Consider the following 13,481-nt stretch of genomic DNA (forward strand, 5'->3'; position numbering starts at 1 on the left):
CATTTTATAGATAAGGCAACCAATGCACAGAAAGGTCAAGGCACTCACCCAGGTCACACAGCTAGGAAGCTGCAAAAGAGGAATTTGAACCCAGGTGTTTCAATTCCAGAGCCACATTGTTGTGCACAGAGTGGAACCCCTGTGGCATGACTGGATTTAAGGGTAATCTTAGAGCAGCAGTTATGGCTTACATTTCTCTGCATTATGTGTAGTGCCAACACTGTAGAATTTGATGGGCACTCTGGAAGTGTTCAATGAGTCTTTATCTAAAATAACTCTTTCTGGGATCCCTGGGTGGCGCAGCGGTTTAGCGCCTGCCTTTGGCCCAGGGCGCGATCCTGGAGACTCGGGATCAAATCCCACGTCGGGCTCCCGGTGCATGGAGCCTGCTTCTCCCTCTGCCTATGTCTCTGCCTCTCCCTCTCTCTCTGTGTGACTATCATAAAAAAATAAAATTAAAAAAATAAAAATAAAATAAAATAACTCTTTCTGATAGGTATGACAATCATGCTCCAACCAAGTTCATTATAGAAAATATGGGGGCAGCCCCGGTGGCACAGCGGTTTAGCGCCGCCTGCAGCCCAAGGTGTGATCCTGGAGACCCGGGATCAAGTCCCACATCGGGTTCCTTGCATGGAGCCTGCTTCTCCCTCTGCCTGTGTCTCTGCCTGTGTATCTCTCTCTGTGTGTCTTTCATGAATAAATAAATAAAATCTTAAAAAAAAAAAAAAGAAAATCTGGAAAATACAGAAAGGCTCCAAAAGGAAATGCAAAGTCATCCTCCGTACAGCAAGGATAACCACGGCTAACATTTTGATATCTTTCCAGCCAGCATTACAAAATAGGGATCCCATTCTATGTTCTGTTTTGAAACCTTTTTTCCCACTTATCAATACATCGCTAACACTTTCCCACGACCTTACATTTTCTTCGGCAACTTCCAGAGAGAAATAATCTGTGATTGCTCAAGTGTCCTGATCGGGATGCTGCCAGCAAGGAGCCAGAATGTCCCCCACAAACAGCTCTCTCCCACCAACCCCCCCACCACCACCACCACATAAGCCCACCATATACATTTGATCCTCTGTACCTCCCTGCCTCTCTGGAAAGTTCATGGCATTCTCTCTTGGACTCAGGGTCTCCTCCACCTCTACCCAGGGTGTATCCCCATCGTTCTCAATCCTGTTCGCATGATCCTGCTTCCCCCTCTCCGGGTCACTCTACACGTTTTTCATATCTTCCCTCAGCCACGATCAAACTTCCCCATCCTGTGCCCCATTCCCACAGAACTTGCTATAACAATCCAACTCCACCAGCAAGCTGGCATTAGGCAATGTCTGTTGCAATGCACAGAGTGACAGGAAAGACAACAGCTGGAAGCTGCAGCGTGGGAGTCTGTCTCAGGGACACAGGTGCATTTTGAGCAGAGGCCTTCCGAGCCCAATGCCTTTACCTAAAAGAGATCTCTGGTGGTGTGATTTCAAGCTACCAGACAGGGCCTGTGAGAGCTCTTTTGGTGCAGGGAGCTCTTTTGATGTATTTTAAACTCCAACAGGGAACAGGGAGGCGGAGGCCTAATCCACCCTAAGGGTGGGGCGGCCTGGGCGCCTTGCCCCATTAGGACGGAATGAAAGGCTTTTGAAGGTGGTGGCTCAAGACAGGTGGCTTCTTGATTGTAGCCACAGTGTCTCAGCCAGGATGGGGGAAGAAGGGGGGCTGTGCAGACAGCTGGCAGGAGGGGGAAGCCTGGGTGGGGTGATCCAGGAGATGGGACTGCTTCCAGACCTGCTTGGCCTGACCTATGCTCTGTGACTTCAGGCAGGTGCCTGTGCTTCTCCAGCAATGATTCTAGTGTCATAATAGTACGTACGCTACCTACCTCACAGGTTTTGTGAGATGAGATAACTCCAGTAAAAGTGTTTTGCCAAGGGTAAAACCCCAGAGTCAGGTGTAGTTAGGCTTCTCTCTTTTTTTCTTCAAGGCGCAGACAGCAACTTCATTTTTTAAAAAGATTTTATTTATTTATTCATGAGAGACACACAGAGAGAGGCAGAGACATAGGCAGAGAGAGAAGCAGGCTCCGGATGCAGGACTCAATGCCAGGACCCCCGGATCACCACCTGAGCCAAAGGCAGACGCTCGACCACTGAGCCACCCAGGTGTCCCAGCAACTTCATTTTTTAGGCATTTTCTCCCTAGCTGCATTTCCTCCTACAGACGAGTCAGAGGATGGAACTTAGTGCTCAGAAAGCCACACCCGAGTCCCCTTAGCTCTGGGTTTCTGCAGCCCCCTATTTCTCTGCCCCCAGAGAGTGTGTGTGATTATTCATGTTTGTGCAGTGGGTGTTAGTGGGGGACTCACTGGTACATTTGGGTGTTGTGTGTGGGGTCATGTTGCTGAGCGTGTGAAGATGTGCTATGGGTGTGTGTAGGGCTTGCATAATGTGTTGTATTTAGTGTGGTGTGGGTAACGCATGCGTGTCGTTTGTGTGTAATGTGGCTTTTCCTTTTTCGTCAGAGGCTTAAGCGCACGCTCTGTGTCCGGTGTAGTGTGGAACACTGTGTCACGCGTGTCATCTGTGTGAGGAGCGACTGCGCGTTGTGGATGTGAGCGATTGGAGTAATCGCTACAAAATACATGGGGTTTGCAGCGGCGGCGGCGCAGGCGGTGCACCAAGGTGTGTGCTGCACGTGCCGCGTCGCGGGCCTAGGTCCTGGGCGAGCGGGGCGCACGCTGCGAGCGCCGAGCTCCCGAGCTCCGAGCTCCGGGGCCGAGATGCCCGAAGCTGCGGTCTGCGCATGCCCCGAGGGCCGCGAGTCTGCGCATGCCCCGAGGGCCGCGAGCCGCGGACTTGGCTCGGCGTGGGGGAGGTGCGTCTTTTGCGGGCGGGAAGCAGAGCGTGGGGTCGCGCGCGGAGGGGTGGGCCGGCGCTAGCTGTGCCGGGAGTACGCGCAGCTCGGGTGGGGTGCGTGGTAGGAAACGGGGACCTCGGCGGAGGGGCCGGGGGCGGGGCCGGGCTCCCACGGCCGGGACGCTCCGGGCCGACTTCACGCCGCCGCGGCCGCGCTCCGGGGACGCCCGCAGGGGATTCTGGGAGGCGGGGCCGCGCCCGCCGCAGGGGCCGCCGGGACGCGGCGGGGGCGGGGCGGGGGAGCTGCGAGTGCGCGCGGCTGGGCGCTCGTCTCGGCACCTGCCGGGCGTGGGCGTGGGCGCGGGCGCAGCCGCAGCCCCGGGGTGTTTAACGTCCCCCCGCGCGGGCACGCTTGATGACGGCTGGCGGTCGGGCGCCGTGCCCCCGCGTGCGTGTCCCGGGTTAGTTCTCAGGCCCCCTACCGAGGGGAGCAGCCCCCACCGCACAGGTGAATGACCTGAAGCTCCGAGAGGTGAGGGACCCCGGCGCACTCGAGTCCCTCCCGCCCCAGCTCGCTGCGAGTGATCTTAAAGCGAGAAGAACGCCATAGGGAAGTGGGACTCTCTGGACAGCGAGCGTGACCCTGAGTGTCTCCAAAAACCTGTCGCGAGGTGCTGGCCAAAATCTCTAAGACCTTCCAGAATTTCTAGTCCAGGATGGAAAGGGAGTCTGGGTTTAGGACCATCAAGCAAAGCGGGAAGCATGAAGATGTTGGATAAGCTCGTAGGGTAAAATATGATACTTCCCAGAGTGGATGTAGTCCAGGAATAAGGAAGCTGATTGTCCAGAATTAGGTTTGCAACCCATTGTGGAGTGAAGAATCAACATCTCTTCTTCAACTCCGCATGGTCAGGGCACTGGGTGGATCAGCGGCTGAGCCTCTGCCTTCCGCTCAGGTCGTGATCCTGGGGTCCGGGGATCAAGTCCCACATCGGGCTCCCCGCAGGGAGCCTGCTTCTCCCTCTGCGTGTGTCTCATGAATAAATAATTAAATAACAAAAAAATCTTAAACTCCACATGGTTATAGCTCACATCTGCTTTTGGTGGACCTACTTCCTCCTCCACCTTCTCCTCCCCGCCCCCCCCCCCCATCGTTCCTCATTCCTTGCTCTTCTTCCATAGTATCCTGTGTATTTGGTCTATTAAGTTGAATCATATGAAATTGCTCCTTATGGAGATCAAAACTTGCAATTTTGTATGTTCGACCTAATGATGTATTTTGGAAAGTTCTTTTCTATTTTACAACATGCAGGGGAATTGTTCGCATTTGATTAGAGTTGCAGGAATCCTGAGATTCTCACAGATTGCAGCAGCTTGAATTTAGGTATTAGGACTAGAAACGTGGCCTCCAATGGACTGGAGCCAGCTGGTACTGGCTCCTCAGGTGACTGTTAAATATTCAGGAATTCTGCAAGCCAATTGTTAAACCATTGGTAGCTTGAAATTCGTCGTGTAGAGAGTGTGTACACCATGGAAATTGCCTTCCCTCCCCATCCTTCTGGGATCCAGTTTACCAACACACTATTGGCTGTCTGGCTTATCTTGGGCCAAGTGAAGTCACAGTGAAATCCGCTTCCCCAGGACCAGATAGATCCTCCAATTGAAATCAAGACTGTGGGAAGAGTGGAATGGATGCTGGGGAGACAGCCAATAAACTCAGTGGTTGTGGGAGAAAACAGAAAACTTGAGGATGAGCTATCACAGTTCCTAATTATAGTTCACTTTAGTTAATATTTATCAAGCATTTATCATGTGCCAAGCACTGTCTGACACACTTTATATGTGTTAACTCATTTGATCCCCACAATGACTTTATGAAGTGGATATCATTAATATCTCTATTTTACAAACTGAGGTTCACAGAGGCTAAGCAACTTGGCCAAGGTTATATAGATAGCAGTAGAGCTTGGCTTTGACCCTAGGCTGTTTAGGACATATCCTCTGTGTTATATCTGCTAAATTATGCTGCAGTAAAACTTCCCAAATCTCATTGTCTTCTAATAATAAAGGTTTATTCTTGCTCATGTTCCATGTTGGCTGTGTGTCAGCTCTGGTTCTAGGACCCAGGCTGAAGGAGCAGCCCTATTCTGGCCCTTCCCCAAAGAAAAGAACAATTCTAGTAAGTGATGATTCTTAAGGTTCAAATAACATGTAGCATACATTACTTCTTGTCACATTCCATTGGTCAGGACACATCATATGGCCAAGCCTGGCTCAATGGGGGAAGAAAAATAGATTTCCCTCCCTCTCACGCATTGCAAGTCACATGGCAGCATTCTCAGCAGTGAATAATTGGGAGCTATTTTAGGTTAGGTTCCCCAGAAGTAGACTCTGAGTCAAGGATTTGTGGATAAGTGATTTACTAAGGAAGTGTTCCTGGGAGAATCCAGAAAAGGAGTAGGTGAACAGAACAGGGAATGAGACAAAGCTAAGTAAGGGTATAATATCAAGCAGAGTCCTGGGCTGAGCCTCACCCTGTAGGGGATTCTGGAGTGTTAATTATACCTCAGAGTCTACCCAGCTCAAGGCAAGGGAGCTAGGCTTTCTTATTTCCACAGCTGTCAGTCATTGGCTAAGGGCTGCTCCAGGAGAGCGTAAGCAGTGGAACAGCTTTGGCTTTCCAAACCTGGGTGAAGCAACTCCAGTAGCCCTGGAGCAGTCCTTAAAAAGAAGCATACATGTGTGGATCTTAGAAACAAGATCACACAGAAATTAGGAGGAAGACCAGAACCCGAAAAGAGATCTGAGAAGATCTGGGCAGAGCACCAGTAATGTCTGCTAAAGAAACATTAATGCCAAAAAATAAAATAAATTAATTAAATAAATTAAAAAAAAGAAACATTAATGCCACCTGCCACACTGCCTCTACTTTACACTGTTTTATTTTTACATCAAAGGCACGACATTGTTTCTCCTATGTTTAGTGGCATTCCTTTGACCCCAGGCAGAGAGGGTCCACAGTTTGCTTTGATTGGAACAATAGGCAATGGATAGTCATTACTGATTTTTCATAAGCCAGTGATTTTTCATAAGCCAGAAACTACAGGTTTCTAACACTGAAATCTTTCTAGAGTGAAGAAAAATGTGTGCAGTACTACAAAGCTATTCTGGTAGTAATCACTCAGAGTTAGCACAGCCATAGGTTAAGAGCTCAGTGTCCAAATAAGATTGCCCTACTCAGACCCCAGCTGCCCTTTCAAAGGGTCCCCAGGCCATCCTCACTTCTGACCAGTTGGCTACAAAATCAGAGGTTCTCATGACCTTCCCTCAGGTTCCATAATTTGCTGTAATGATTTATAGAACTCAAAAAAGGGCTATACTTAATAACAGTTTTTTTTTTTATAAAGTATGTAAATCAGAACCAGCAAATAGACACATAGGTGAGGTCTGGGAGGGTCCCAAAACATAGACTATCCATGCCCCATCCCTGTAGAATCAAGATGTGCCACTTTCCCAGCACATTGATGCATTTACCAGCTAGGTGGCTCACCCAAGTTTAGGGTGTCCACAGTTTTTGTTGGGATTTCATTATATGCACATCACTGATTGAACTGAGTCTCCAGTCCCCTCCCCGCTGAGAGGGAGTTGGGCTGATACCATGTGGCTCAAAAACCCAACCCTCTAATCACATGGTTAGTCTTTCTGGTGTGACCAGCCCCCATCCTGAGTCACTCATTAACATAAACTCAGATGTGGTCTAAGGACCCCACCATGATTAGCAAAGATGCTCTGCTGGGAAAATTAGGAAGTGTTTAGAAGCTCCCTTCCAGGAACCTAGGACAAAGACAAATTTTTTTTTATTATATAACATGTGTCATCAGTTTAAAGATTCCTATTAAACCCCAAACAGGGCAGCCTGGGTGGCTCAACGGTTTAGCACCACCTTCAGCCCAGGGCATGATCCTGGAGACCCAGGATCGAGTTCTGCATCGGGCTCCTGGCATGGAGCCTGCTTCTCTCTCTGCTCCCTCCCTCTCTCTCATTAATAAATAAATAAAATCTTTTAAAACAAAATAAATAAACCCCAAACAGAATTTTTTTTTACACTTATTTTTTAGTAATCTCCACAGACAAGGTGGGGCTTGAACTCACGACTCCAAGATCAAGAGTTGCATGCTCTTCCAGTTGAGCCAGCCAGGTGTCCCAAATAGAGTTTTTTTAAATTCCACAGGTAGGCATAGATGTAAGAGCAAATGCAGTACACCAAAGACAAAGAAAAAATCTTAAATGCAGCCGGGGAGATAAGACAGATAACTTACAAAGGTACTAAAATAGATTGTCAGCAGACTTATCTTCAGCAGCAATGGAGGCGGGAAGATAATGGAATGATATCTCCAAGAGAATTTTTTTTTTAAGATTTTTATTTATTCATGAGAGACACACACACAGAGAGGTAGAGACACAGGCATAGGAAGAAGCAGGCTCCCTTCAGGGAGCCCAATGTGGGACTCGATCCCAGGACCCCAGGATCATGCTCTGAGCCAAAGGCTGATGCCCAACCACTGAGCCACCCAGACGTCCCTGCAAGGGAATTCTAAGGCAGGTTGCTCCTAAAATGATTACAGGATACTATAGTAATACTTATGTCATCATGAGGGAAAGTTAATGTGTTATTGAATGTTATCATCCATTTAAAAACTAAAACGTCACCTGGGTGGCTCAGTCAGTTGAGCATCTGACTCTTGGTTTTGGCTCAAGTCATGACCTCATGGGTTGTGAGATCATGCCCCATTGGGGTCCATGCTCAGCAGGGAGTCTGCTTAAAGATTCTGTCCCTCTGCCTCTCCCCCACCATCGCACATGAGCTGCCTTTCTCTCTAAAATAAATAAATCTTAAAAAATTTCAGACAGAACTCATTCCAAAGTATTTCACCCCATCCTTCACTTCTTAACAGAAGGTTCACATTCAACATTAGTGTGCTGTTAGACTCCTAGGAGTTACTGAGGTCTGCTAGTTTGTGCCTGCACTAAACGGCCCTACACAGCTGTGCTTTATACTTCTCTACGCTTTTTATAAGTCTGTGTCACTACAACAGTTTTGTTGAGCCTTTCAGTTGCTGCACTGAATATGCATTTGTTTGAATACGGGTCAGGGGCTTTCTCTATCTTCTTAATGTCTATAGCTCACTCTATGGCACTGTGTGACAAAGCATTCCAGAAATGGGCACCACAACATAGCACATGTGACATGTTCTCCTTAAAACGTAATGTTGTCATTCCACCCATTGTGTATGCTCTCGTCCCTTGAATCTGAGTGCGTCTATGATGCAGGGTGACTTACAAGGTCGTAAAAGATGATACCGCTGCCACTCAGTCGTCTTAGAGTGCTGGTCCTTGTACCCTAACCACCATGCCGCAAGGAAGGGGCAAACACACAGGGAGGCCACGTATGGGTGTGTGGCAGGCAGCTGAGCCCCATTCAACAGCCAGCACCAATCTCCACCTGAATGAGCGAGTGAGCCCTCAGGTGATCCCAGTCCCAGCTGATGCCAAGGGGAGCGGAAACAAGTCGTCCCTGCCGAACCCTGGCCCAATTATGGATTCACGAGCAAGATAAATAATGGTTGTTTTAAGCCTCTCAGTTTGGACTGGTGGTCACAGCAATAGATAACTGTGATTACTTTTTATTCACTGCTTAAGAGCTGCTCCAAGCGTTGGTTGGAGCTCTCTGGGAGCCTTACCCCAAAGGCGTCCTTTCCGATTGTCAGGAAGTTCAGACGTTAGAAGTTATTTCCTCCTGCTCTAGACAAAGCTTCTTTGGTTTCAAGAAAGAAGGAACCCATTCAGTTTACCTCAGGAAAAGGGGGTTTTAATGAAAGGATACAGCAAGCTTATGGGAATCCAAGAACAGGAACTGCACAGCTCGGCCTTGTGGAAACTGCGACTGCCATATATAGGTATCTGTGGTTTCTCCACCACCCTGCACACATACTCTACTCTTTTCTCATTCCGTAGGCTTGGTTTATTTACTCATCAGTTCAGAAATGTTTCATCACCTCTTCCCACTTCCTAGTCCCTATCTACACCACGAGCTTTGTAATTCAGGTGCTGTGACTGATTCAGTGGCCATTCTTGGAATTCTCAGTTCCCAGTTCTTGAAAAGGCGTCTGATTGAAGTAGCTCCCTTTACTCAGCAAGGTCCCACAAAGTATAAGCAGCTGGGCTCATCGCCGCTGAGCTGACCTTGGTCGGGTGTGTGTCTTGGAGCAATCAGCTGGGATCCTGGAGGGCAGGTTTTCAGGGAAGTCCCACCCTCCCAAGGCTGTGGGTCATGCGGTGCATGACGTCTCTAGAACACCTCCTCAGTAAGGCTGTTCACTCATTCCGGCCGGAAGATGAAGGCTGAGACTGGGCACAAGCATAAGCTCCAGACGAGAGCAGCACATAATCAGGAGCTGCCTGCCCAGACATCCCCCCCGTTGACAGAGCTCTCCTGCTCCAATGATTACCTTGGAGTAATGGGGTGGTGGCCTTCGTGTCACTGATCGCATCTCCCCGCTTCAATTCCACTGGCCTCTCCAGCGTCACCTCCACCTGCCTGCCCTGCCTTTCTCTTATGTCATTCCTTCTCAACACAGGCATTTTTGAGTTTCTGTTTTATTTTATTTTATTTATTTATTCATGAGAGACACACACAGAGAGAGGCAGAGACACAGGCAGAGGGAGAAGCAGGCTCCATGCAGGGAGCCCGAAGTGGGTCTTGATCCCGGATCTCCAGGACCACGCCCTGGGCTGAAGGCAGGTGCTAAACCGCTAAGCCACCCAGGGATCCCCATTTTTTAGTTTCTAAAGCCAACTTCAGCATCTCCCCAGCTTTTGCCCTTGTGATATCTATCTTTTACACAGTGAGGCCCCCAACACTCCACCCTGTTATCTGCAGCCTGCGGAATGAGGCCAAGAGGGGAGCTTTAGGAACATTTCCATTGGGTGGAGGGTCCACCAGGAAAAGAATACTTTTGTCCTGTTGTTGATAGCTGTCCAGTGCTACACTCAGGAGCTTTAAAGATGAGAATTCCTACAATATTTAACATTGAGGAAAAGCAGTAACAGGATTTTTTCCTGTAGATAAACAATGTGATATAACCGTTGGCATATAGGAACGCTTCATGAGATTTCTTAACCTATTTGTCATTTATTTATTCTTCAAATAAAGAAAAAAAAACAATTATAACTGTTGACCAAAAAAAAAAAAAAAAGGAACTGCCAGCCCAGGGGAGGATCAGGAACGAGGGAAGGAGGAAGAGGAACTGTGTCTGGGAGCAGATGATGGGAGCTGCCAGCTTTGGTAAAGTCTGCAAGTGGCATTTCCCCCCTTGAAGGCTCTGTGGCCTCCTATATACAAAGTCTCTGGAGTCGAGGAGACTTCGTTCAAATCCCATGTCAGCTCATTTAAAACCTGTCAGACTTCAGGCAAATTACCCTTATCCTCTCTAAGCCTTGATTTCTTCATCTGTAAAATGGGGATAATCGTACCAGCCTTGCAGGGCAACGGTGGGGATTAAATTACATCTGTTAAGTATTTAACACAGGGTCTGGCTTATCACAGCTGCTCACTAAACGTGTTCTTCCTTTCTTCCTCCCTGTTGGAGTTGGAGTTCCCCTTCCAGTTTGTGAAATGTGCTGGGACAAAGATCCTGTGACTGGCGGTCAAAAGGCTTCTCACCTCCATTACTCACCTCCCTCAAAGGAGTTCCCTGCCTCAGGGCTTAACACCTTGCAAAAGTGAAACAAGCCTGCATGGGTCTGGAGATGCCCCCTACCCCCTATCAGGCTACCAGCCTCACTGTTTTTTTGATGCCTAAAAGTCTGCAGAACAATTAGGCTGCAAATGCTTTGGAGTCATAACCAAAAACCATGCAGGGTAGAAATCAATGAATAGAAATTTATGATGCACAACACTGAAGCAGGGCTTTTGGGTGAGCCCCTCTCATTTTCAGCACTCAGTGAAATTATGAAACCATTGGGCAGATCTCCGTCCCCTGAAGACCCGTGGTCCTCAGGAAGTGCAGCAGCATCTCTATACAGCAGCTGAATGTCGAACATCGCACATCAAATGCTGGCACTGAGTGGTGGGGAGCAGCCCCGGATCGGGAGTCCCAGGCCTGGGGTCCATTCCCAGCCCCACTGATGAGCTGTGTGACCTTAGACAAGTCATTCACTCTCCAAGCCTCCGTCTCCACACCTACCAGATAGAACATTGGACTAGGTGATTTCCAAGAAGCCTCAAACTCAAGGAGGGAAGGGGTATCTTAGCCATTAAAAAAACCCTTACAGGGGCACTTGGGTGGCTCAGTGGTGGAGTATCTGCCTTTGGCTCAGGGCGTGATCCCAGGGTCCTGGGATTGAGTCCCGCATCAGGTTCCCCACAGGGAGCCTGCCTCTCCTCTGCCTATGTCTCTGTCTCTCTCTGTGTGTCTCATGAATAAATAAATAAAATCTTTAAAAATTAAAAATAAGGGATGACTGGGTGGCTCCGCAGTTGCGTGTCTGCCTTGGGCTCAGGGTGTGATCCCCGGGTCCTGGGATCGAGCCCCACACCAGGCTCCCTGCTCAGCAGGGAGTCTGCTTCTCCTTATCCCTCTTCACCTCCTCCCTGTTTGTGTTCTCTCTCTCTCTCCCTCAAATAAATAAAATATTAAATAAAGAAGAAGCACAGTTCCATTAATCATGTTGACCTCTGGGGTTCTCCAGGTCAGAATCCACGGATTTCTGGACTGGCAAAAGAGGAGCAGATACCAGTTTGTATGGCAAAGGCACATTTGCTTTCTTTCAACTAACAAGTTCCCTTTATCAATGGATTTGGAAAGGGCAAGGGGGCTCCTTGCAAGACAATAATCTTGAAAGCAAGGCTTGGGAGACTTTTTTCCTTTTTTTTTTTTTAATTTTTATTTATTTATGATAGTCACAGAGAGAGAGAGGCGCAGAGACACAGGCAGAGGGAGAAGCAGGCTCCATGCACCAGGAGCCCGATGTGGGATTCGATCCCGGGTCTCCAGGATAGCGCCCTGGGCCAAAGGCAGGCGCCAAACCGCTGCGCCACCCAGGGATCCCCAGAATGGGCATTTAAAACCAGTACCCAAGTACCGGTTCTTGTCAGAGAAACTCGGGAACCCCTGGCAGAGAGAGTGTGTCTGCCCCTGGAACTCCAGTGCATTGTGGGGGGAGGAGAAGCAAAGGGGTGGGAGAAGCAGTGGGTTTCCTGTGTGCCTGCTGACCCTTTCCCAAGGTGGCATGGGGCAGGGTGGGGGGGGGGGTGGAAGGAGAGCAGAAGTGCCCCTGTTAATGAGGAGACTGAATATATATCTGTTAGGTGCTGTTTAAATGGAAACAGACCAAGGTGCCTAACTGGCAAGGTGTCCCCTCCCTTGCTGGCTGCCCCCCATTCCCTGAGGTGGGGCTTCTGAGGCCGATTAAATCAGTAACAACAAAAAAAGAAACACATCTGAGTGTTTGCACATCTGAGTGTCCCATCAGTGAATCGTTGTGCTTGTTAACAACACATCACATCGTCAAAGTGTCACATCGATGTCATCAAGAAGTCTTCTCCGGACAGTCTCTCAGGCTTTCAGCCTGCGGATCTGGGGTCCCTTGGGCACTAAGCCAGGTTTGGGCCCCTTTACCTCCGGGAAGCTGCCCTTGGTCCTCAGAGCAGGAACCAGAATGCACTCTTCCAGTCTGGCTGGGAAACAGTTTGGGGTGCAGGAGGCTGGGATAAATCTTTCCTCAGTGACAGCACAGCCACCAAATTAAAGGCTGAGCCCACGCAGATGGATTTTGAAATTCCCAGATCATTGTGCTCCTCTGGCCTTGGCATTCTGGGTTTCCCCGCTGGTCATACCACTCCTGGACTGAATGGTTCATGTCCCTGAGGCTCTGCACAATGCGAAGGGGGTTTCCTTTTTTTCTTTTTGTTTTTTCTAGTCGCTTCTCACCCTACTCTGGTTCAGATGCAAAACTCTGAAATTCGGGACATCAAATCTGTTTGATTACTAATTATGAAAATAATAACTATGATAAATTCAGATTTGAATCGTTTATACAGCTTTTAAGGGTTTTATAAAGATATTTATTTATTTATTCATGAGAGAAACACAGAGAGAGAGGCAGAGACATAGGCAGAGGGAGAAGCAAGGGGGATCCCTGGGTGGCGCAGCGGTTTGGCGCCTGCCTTTGGCCCAGGGCGCGATCCTGGAGACCCGGGATCGAATCCCACGTCGGGCTCCCGGTGCATGAAGCCTGCTTCTCGCTCTGCCTGTGTCTCTGCCTCTCTCTCTCTCTCTCTCTCTCTCTGTGACTATCATAAATAAATACAAATTAAAAAAAAAAAAAAAAAGGAGAAGCAGGCTCCTTGCAGGAGCCCAATGCGGGACCAATGCGGGACTCGATCCTGAGACTCCAGGATCATGTTCCGGGCATGAAGGCAGATGCTCAACCTCTGAGCCACCCAGGTGCCCCCCCCCCATTTTTAAGTTTTAAAAAACTGTGGTAAAATAATTGTAACATAAAATTTACTGTTTGAGGCACTTAAGTGTATGATTCAGTGGCATTTAGTACATTCACGGTGTTGTG

This window comes from Canis aureus, chromosome 7 (genome assembly GCF_053574225.1).
Source record: "Canis aureus isolate CA01 chromosome 7, VMU_Caureus_v.1.0, whole genome shotgun sequence".
Classification (NCBI taxonomy): domain Eukaryota; kingdom Metazoa; phylum Chordata; class Mammalia; order Carnivora; family Canidae; genus Canis; species Canis aureus.